The following is a 7,493-nucleotide window of genomic DNA, read 5'->3' as shown; positions in this document are numbered from 1 at the left end:
AGTTGTCCTCCCATTTATTTTTTCTTTAGCCCTTTTTTCTTTCATTGATATTTATTTGTTTTGAATTTTTTTAATCAACTTGATCCCTTCTTATTTGGTTTTATTTATTTTTTATATAAAATATCGTAGTCCTTCTTTTTATTGTTGTTTTTTATACCTTTTTCTTGATTTGTTTTTTATTTTTATTTTTGTCAATCAACATTTTATTTCATTTATTTTTTATTCAATTTTGGTCATAATTTTTTTAAATGCTCTTTTTTATTTATTTTTTAATTTTATTCTCCAATATTTTATTTCACTTAATTTTTTTATCCAATGTTGGCCATCATTATTTTAATGGCTCTTTTTTTTATTATTTTTTTATTTTATAGGGTTATATCAAGTTGAGGCTAGTCAAGTTAATATAAGTTGAATTTCTTTTTTTTTTAATGTTTTTTTCTATAGGGTTATCTGGGTTGCTGGTTATTCAAGTTAACCCAGGATGACTCGAGCCTTTTTTATATTTTATTTATTTATTTAACTTTAATTCTTTTTTTCTAGGTTATTTTTTTAAAAAATAATTTTTTTAGCCCTGATCTCATATATATCACGAGTGACGAGTTAGTAGAGTGAATCCAAGTTGACTCGGGTTTTTTCTTCTATGTTTTTTTTTATTATTTTTTTAGTTTTATTTTTTGATATGAGTGTTTTGTGGTTTTTAAAAATCTATTATTCACTATTTATCAACCTATAATTAATAAGTTCATTTTTAGTTTACTAAAAACTTAAACTGTTAAGTGAGGTCTTAAGATATAATTTATATTATTATCTATTACACCTCCTCAAGTAAAAATCATTTGAGTTTAAAACTTGCATAAGTCCATATGACTTTATGCTTATTTTTTTTATCAAATAAATAAAAATAATGAAACTTAAACTCGTGATTAGTTAGTTATTAAGATTCTGATATCATATTAAGGATCAATTCAATTTAATAACTTAAATTATTAAATAAAAATTACATCACTTTTATTATTATCTAATAAGATGAATTATAAAAGCACTCAACATTAGGAACAATAACGTTGTGCCTTTTTGCACGCCATGCATGCACGCTCCAAGAAGATGTCTAAAAACCACTTTGATTCTCATCGAACTGTTACAAATGTTTGTCTACTTTAAATATAGATATTCATCTGTGCAAATAATATATTTCCAAACAAATAAAACCTTCTGATGCGTTGTCCACCTTTACCCAACTCAGTTCCAGAGATTATTGGTGGTTCTGGCATGGATGTTTGATTTCGTCTACCTTTAGCTTCCATGGCTTTAATCATTATTTACCAATCTAAAAGCAATTGCCATTTGGTTCAGCGGAAATTTCTCCACCTACTCCACCTAATATATAAGAAATAGCTAGCTTCCAGTCTTCTCTCCTCCACTAGCAATCCACTGTGCTATGATCACGAAAAGAAATAGCATACGAGGCTGTATTCTATCTGGCCACGTGTTGTCGGCCATATGTCTCCAGGCTCCAAGCCACCAACCTGCATAAACTTTGGAATTGGACTGGCAGATTCCAGCCTTCCGTTTGATCTAATTAATTAGAAGACCATGTTTACATCGAGTCTTTGATTAATAATATTAGTTAACACGATTGATCCATTACTGCTTCTAATCAACTATTTGATTTCTACGTAGTTAACTAGTAGATAATTAACAAGATGCATGCTACTGAACACATGGTTTTGCATATATGATATCGTAAACTTTTGATTAAAAGATACGAAGGTATCGAACCCTAAATATCGAGCGTCTTTTGTAGCAATTTGCATGGTAAAACTGACGGCTTTACGCGCTGGCATTACGTTGTTGATAGGATATGTTAAATTTCATGTTCACGTACTTTACTCGAAGACGCATGCGCAGTTTTGTTTTAAAAACATCTTTCTTTTTAATGTATACTGATAAAATTCTGAAATATATATGAAGAACATATACACATAAATACGCGGATATAATTATCATGTAACCAAGCTTATCAGAATAATTTTAAAAACGCATCTCTCCTTGGATTATTTAAATGAATAAAAATCTCTCGATACGAACTTCAAAATTTAAACTCGAAAGTCAACAGAGGGAACACTCCAACACAATCTTCTGAGGTTAATCTAGTGGGATGTGTATGGTTTACCAACTCAATATTGCAGAAGGATAATTGTAGACAAAAGAAAGGAAGTAAACACAATTAAATTATGTGCTCAAACGACGTCAATAACAGGAGAAAAAACATGAACAGGCAAGCCTATTACAAGACACAAACGCGGGGGGACGTTAAACTCGGCAAGACGAGGAAAAAAAAACAATAAACTGAATAAACCAAATTCTGTCGTTGTCTCTTATTCCGTTGATTGGCTATATATATGTATATATACAGACTGAACCCAAATTGCATTGTCATTCTAAAATCCAATCTTAAAAAGAAACCCCGCGGATCAGTTTGTTGAGCACTCCCAGGTCTCGAAATCGTTTCGTTATAGATGAAACTCAACTTTTCAATCTTTTTCAAGTTTTTGATCATACAATACCTTTCAGTTCTTTGTGTTGCTGAAGATTTTGACTTTTTATACTTCGTTCAACAGGTTAGCTCCATGCAAGTACATTTTTTGTTTTGCATTAGTTAGTACTATATATAGCCCGCTCCCTTCCTTCCGCCCTGGATTGTTCTCTTATGGCTAATCTCTTTAAACTTTGTTGAGTGTTGATTGATTATAGTTTCCATATTCATGCAGTGGCCAGGATCTTACTGTAACACAAAGCATGGTTGTTGCTTTCCACTGACTGGGAAACCAGCTACAGATTTCGGAATCCATGGTCTTTGGCCTCAGAATATAAGTGGCCCGTACCCACAGAACTGTGACCGGAATCGTTATTTGGATGAAGACCAGGTACTAATTACAAGACCATGATACATTCATTACATATCCATCTAACGTTTACTGGCACGCATTTTAAGGGTGCTTATTATTGCGGTTTAAAAAAGTTATTTTAACTAAAATTTCAACAGAATTTTTTTAGCAGAATCGGTGCAAAACTATGATATTTATTAATTAATCAAATATTTTTAAATTTATAATTGATGTAAATTACAAATCACATCATAGAAACAAACCAAGCTAATACTAGAAGCAACATGCATATCTCTTTTTATAAAATATTAATGAAGGGATAATTGTTGACTCTGATATCCAGTTTTTTCTATACAAACTTCATTGATCACCTTGCAAAGAAAAGAAGATTCAACTTAATTGATTTCCAGATCAAACATTTTAATTCACCTCTCAGGTTCTTTGTCAGGGTAAAAGCATGCATTGTCTGGCATAAGTTGTTGTTCTCCTAATTAATCTACGTTGTGTAATATTTGCTCTCTTAATTTGTAAGTAATAAAATAAAGTATTACTTGTAAACAATTATCTAATTGTAAACAACAACCATTAAATAAAATTTTGTATGCTTGTGATGTTAGAACTTCATGCTTTTCACATTCAAATACATATTTAAATAAAATTGTAAAAAGAAGCGTATCTGGATCCATAGTAAACCCCTCTCAATATTGAAATCCCGAGTGTTAATTAATAAAGAAAATTATGTTTCTCTTTTAAACCCTTAAGTGCTTTTCGTAAGTTTTTGATGGAATAATAAAACGTATTGTTATAGGGTACGTAAAGAGAAGAGTAGTTTTCTAAAGAGACTCTTTAATTATTTCTTATTAAATAAAAAACTTCTCAAAATCAACCAATATAATTTTATCATTAATATTCTACTAAACCATTTAAGAGTCTACTGTTTTTATTTATGCAGGCCATGCGCATCTTACATTATCTCAATGGGCTCACATAACATTATCTTTCTTCATGGTTTAATAAATATACTAACGATTAAAGAAATGCTAAAACTTTACATATATTGGTTTCATTATATATCATAATTAATCAAGAACTAACAAGAGTTATGTCAGTTATACATTATTTATACAACATACTTCATTTCATGCACTATAATAATATATAATATTACTCTTTACTTGACATGATCTATAAATGAAAAACATATAATAAATCCAACAATAATATCTTTATCATCATCGTTCTAGTTCAATCATATATAGCAAATATAAAAATAAAAAATATCAGAAATATTTTCATAAATAAACTTATAGTATCAAATACATAATCCATATAAAGTCATGATATAACATCAACAATTATATGTCATGATATCCATTTTTTTTACATGATTGCTAAAAATATTTTTTCTTACCAAAAGAAAAAATGTTGATGAAGTCATCAATAAAAATAATAAAATATTTTTTTCTTGCTAAAAGAAATAGTATCAAAAGATCCTTATAATTTCAAGAAGTTGTGTACTTCTTGTGGCTTTTTTTTATGTGTCTACAATTAAATAATAAATTATAATTATTTGAACTGGAACTTTGACTGTGTTTTTTATATAAACAAACTTTTTATTTAGGTTTATGGTTTGGATTGAAAGAAATCATTGTATTGTATTTGAAACACAAGTCGTGCGTTCTTAATCAATTCACCAGGTATTATAAGGAATGTTAGTTAAATTTGATTTAAAACATACAGAAACACTACACTTATCTGGTTTTTCGAGCCATGCCTTACATTTCAGGTAATCTTTCTGTAAGTGTTCAAATTTTCCACAAAAACAACATTTATCTTTCTTGTGTTTTTTCTTATGAACTTATATAAAATATTCATTTCTCTTAATTGTTCTATGTTTATCCTTTCCATGCCACTTACCAGCTTTTTTTACCCATAATTGTTCGACATATTCAACATTTACAAGCATGAAGATTTATGAGTAAATTAATTAAAAAAACATTATACAATTTAAAACTTATTTATTTTAATTATCCGACCACTATGGTGATCAACAAACCAATCACAATATAAATTTCAAATTGTAAACATGGTGCTTAAACAATTTTTTTTATTAATTACAAAATCAAGTGTAATTAATTATAAGTGGCAGGAAAATAATAATAATTATAACTCAAAACCCTAAAACAGACACCAGGGCCAGAATTGTAGATTCTGCCCATTAACTTTCTTCTTCGATCATGTTGGCAGCGGGCTCTCTGCCCGCTGTCAACATATATAAGTATTTTTAACAAGTTTTTTTTATTTCATACATTCATCAAAGTGTCTGGTTGTTAAATAAAAAACTACTTCTTAGAATCAATCAATAGAATTTTAATATTAATATTCTATTAAAAATTATTTCATTTATTTATCCAAATCTTACAGTTCTTCCGTACTTTCCGCAGAGGACGGGTAGTGTAAAATAAACTAATCCGACACTAATCTGTCACTTTTCTGTTAATAATTTGTATCACAGTATATCTTAATCCCAAATGGCAGGAACTTATTATAGTCCTCCTCACCTATTTTTCTAGTGACTTTGACCTCTGCAGTTGGACCGTATCACCTTATCTGTTCTTTAGAATTCTCGAAAGGCACAAAATTTGAAATCTGAGGTTGAGAAGCAACCTAACTTTTTGGTTGATCGTTGGATTATCGGTAAAGAAATAAAAACAAAAACTATGGTCTCATAGCTTGTCGCATATAAGATAACTTGAATTTCCATGCTCAACATATAATCAATTACTTACAAGAAAATCCAAAACAAAAGCAAAAGATTTTTTTCTTGAAAACAGTTAATTAATCGAATTTTTATAGATATGGTCATAAAAACATGTATCAGGCTTGATAAGCAGTTTGCAGAAGGATTGGCCATCACTGTCCTGCCCCAGCAGCGACGGCTTCAGGTTTTGGTCACATGAATGGATAAAGCACGGTACCTGTGCAGTGTCAGAAGAGATTGGCCAGCACGTTTATTTTGAAGCCGCTCTTAAGCTGAACAAAAGGGCAAACCTTCTCCAAGCTCTTATAAGTGCAGGTATACATGCATGAACTCTCAAATATTTACACTGCCTTTCCTCGTCTTATAGAAAGGCTTTTAGCTAGATATTGTTTCTAACAATTATGGGCTGTGCGCAAAAAAATATTGTGGTGCAGGAATTAAACCAGACGGTGAATCTTATGACCTGGACAGCATAAGATTAGCTATAAAAGAAGCTACAGGATTTACTCCTGACATAGAATGCAACACCGATGCATCCAAGAATAGGCAGGTGTATCAGGTTTTCTTGTGCGCAGACATTTCTGGGTCAGAATTCATAGAATGTCCGGTGCCACTAAAGAAAAGATGCAAATTTAATGAGGTCCATTTCCCTGAGTTCCAGATCACTACTGTTATCTTGCTTGAGAATAAAATTCTACGGTCTTAATTCGTGGCTTCTCACTTACCACTTTCCTTCCTGTATTGAACCTCTGGTTATAAATAAAGTTGCGTGAGCTTCGCCATGCATCCTGTAATAAGCTGTACTCTCGAGTCTTTCTTAATGCATTGGTTTCATTTATGTCCTTCCAGGAAAAAATGATAGTTTTATCTTGCAACAGAAAAAAATAAAAATAAAAAACCAGCTTCCTTTTCCGATAAGATTTTGAAAAGGGTTTAAATTCTTGAAAGGGTATGGATATTTAAATTCTTTCCTGGTAAAAAATAAAAATAGATTTTCGTAATAAGTAAATAATAAAATCGGCCGGTCAACTTAACGAAACCTGGTATCAGTTTCAGAAGACCGATCAATCCCCAGTCATGGTCCATGGGAGGGGAAGGATTCAGCATGACATGGCAGTCTAAGAAGGCCATGGCCTATAGCCCATAAAGCCCAATATGATAGCCCGTGGCAAACAAGTCCGTTCCTTACAATTCTCCGGAATTGAAGTTGTAATTAAGCAGTGGACAATTCAACTTAATTCCACCAATCATCATTAAACAAAAACAAATATATAAAGGGGATAGATTCTTAATAAGAGTGATGCTAATTTCAGTAAACTTAGCATTGTTCTTTTAAGTATTTATTTATCTCTCTCTTTTTTTATTTACTGCTCCCCTGTAACGTGTTGCTTTTTCCTTATTTTTTGGAGGAAAAAGAAACCCATTGTATGAATAGAATATGAATGTATCACTCCTTACATACTACATCCGTGCAAATTATAACTTGATATTTCAAAAAAATAATTAACAGCATCAGCGGTGTGTATTTTACCAGCAACAACGAGTTAATAAGGATATGCAGAAAAATTATTTTAAATTCCTATATATAATTAATTTGTTTATTGTAAAGTAATTTTTTTTAAAAAATAATTTTAATAAAAAATAAATTTTTAAAAAATAAATATTTTTTTAATGTTAGGTAGTGTCATCAAAAATATATTGAAAAATATTTTTTAATAATTAGTCATGTCATGAATAATGAGTTGAAAAATATTTTTTAATATTTTTTAAAAATTTATTAAAAGAACAAAATCGTACTTAATAGATAAAAAAAATTAAAAGATAATAAAATTAAAAAATCTAAT

The 7,493-nt window shown here is 29.9% G+C and overlaps 1 pseudogene; it reads left to right on the top strand.

The window, feature by feature from the left end:
* Nucleotides 1-2,519: 2,519 nt before the first annotated feature.
* LOC105119973 (extracellular ribonuclease LE-like) lies at nt 2,520-6,348 on the top strand (annotated as a pseudogene).
* Nucleotides 6,349-7,493: the final 1,145 nt, after the last annotated feature.

The sequence above is a fragment of the Populus euphratica genome, unplaced genomic scaffold, assembly GCF_000495115.2.
Source record: "Populus euphratica unplaced genomic scaffold, PopEup_1.0 scaffold4219.1, whole genome shotgun sequence".
NCBI lineage: Eukaryota > Viridiplantae > Streptophyta > Magnoliopsida > Malpighiales > Salicaceae > Populus > Populus euphratica.
The sequence above is the reverse complement of the archived record's forward strand: the minus strand, read 5'-3'. Positions and strand labels throughout refer to the sequence as shown.